The following is a 1,266-nucleotide window of genomic DNA, read 5'->3' on the forward strand; positions in this document are numbered from 1 at the left end:
TGAAAGCACAAAGCAGGGGTAACAAAATAAATAAATGGTGGAAGGAGGAGTGGGAAAAGAGAAAAAAGCCCTTTTATACAGTGAGCTGCAGCCGCCTGGGCTCACTGCTGGCAGAAAGTAGGACACTCCTGCTGGGTTTTCTTCTCTGGAAAGGCTAAACTTGGCTGGGAGTGGGTGGAAGCAGCCAGTAGGGAGGTGTGAGTGTGGCTCCATCCCCATCCCCTGCTCATCCAGCTCTGCTGCACTGGCAGGAGCTGTGTGTCCAGTTTAAAGCCGGGCTTGCAAAGGTGATTACACCTTCAGCTGGCTGAGCTGAGCAGGGATTAAAGCCTGAGTGTCTCTGCTGGGGAGGATCTGAGGGCTTGGGGTGCTCACCAGGCTTGGGGTGGGTGTGAGGCTGGTGGGAGGGTTTGGAGGAGGAGGGTGCCCTGGTGTGTTTGCAGAGATAAAGGAGCTGGTGTTGTGTCTGAGTCAGGCTTGGGGACGTGGAACAAGTGGCTGCTGGCGATGGGGGTAAATTTGAAGTTGGGCAATTCGATGTGAATTAGGTTAAAGGGAAATCACAGAGCCCTGGGGTGTCTGTGGGCTACATGGTGCTTGTGCTCCTGCATGGGAGGCTGTGGTCCTTTCTTTCCTGCTCTTCCTCTGTGTCTCTGATACCCAAATTGGGGCTTTCCTCATTCCCTGCACCTCCCTGGGGAAAAGCCCCAGTGGGAGGGGAGCAGAGGACAGGAGCATCTCTGGTGCATGCTGACTCCCCTGTGCATGGACAGGGGGTCACACCAGGGGCTGTGACACCCCCAGGGCAGGGGGTTGGCCAAAATGAGGATCTTAAAAATGTAATTTGGAGTAATATCCTTAAAGGGAAGAGCAGGGCTTATCAAATCCCATGCCTGAAGTTTGGTGTGGAGATGGGCTGTCACTTGTTCCTTCTCCTGGTCCTTATTCTCCGTTGTTGGGGAAGTAAACACAGGTTTTAATACCCTCTAAATCCCTTGGATCTGCTTCAAAAGGTATTTTCCTGCTGCTGCTAATCCTGCAGTGGTCAACAAACAAGGTTGCCTTGTCTGATTTCTCCAGAGCTGCAGGAGGGGGGAGGTTGGTGCTCTGTTCCTGTGTCTCTCTCCTGACCTTTGGGGCAATTGGGGATCTGCAGGGATCTGGTGCAGCCACACATTTTATCCTGCCACGTGTTGCTGCAACTGAGCCCACCTTGGGAATGTCTCAACACTGCTCCAATCTGGCTGCAGGTGGGGTGTCCTGTTC

At 53.4% G+C, this 1,266-nt stretch overlaps 1 protein-coding gene across 1 annotated transcript in view; it reads left to right on the plus strand.

The window, feature by feature from the left end:
- The first annotated feature begins 1,256 nt into the window (after positions 1-1,256).
- The window catches only part of CTSB (cathepsin B), a 6,975-nt gene continuing 6,965 nt past the window's right edge, over positions 1,257-1,266 (plus strand). The window contains exon 1 of the mRNA XM_031060247.1: positions 1,257-1,266. This exon is cut by the window's right edge and continues 161 nt beyond it. The gene's annotated coding sequence lies outside the window, so the exon portion shown is untranslated.

Source organism: Geospiza fortis, unplaced genomic scaffold, assembly GCF_000277835.1.
Source record: "Geospiza fortis unplaced genomic scaffold, GeoFor_1.0 scaffold106, whole genome shotgun sequence".
NCBI classification, from domain to species: domain Eukaryota; kingdom Metazoa; phylum Chordata; class Aves; order Passeriformes; family Thraupidae; genus Geospiza; species Geospiza fortis.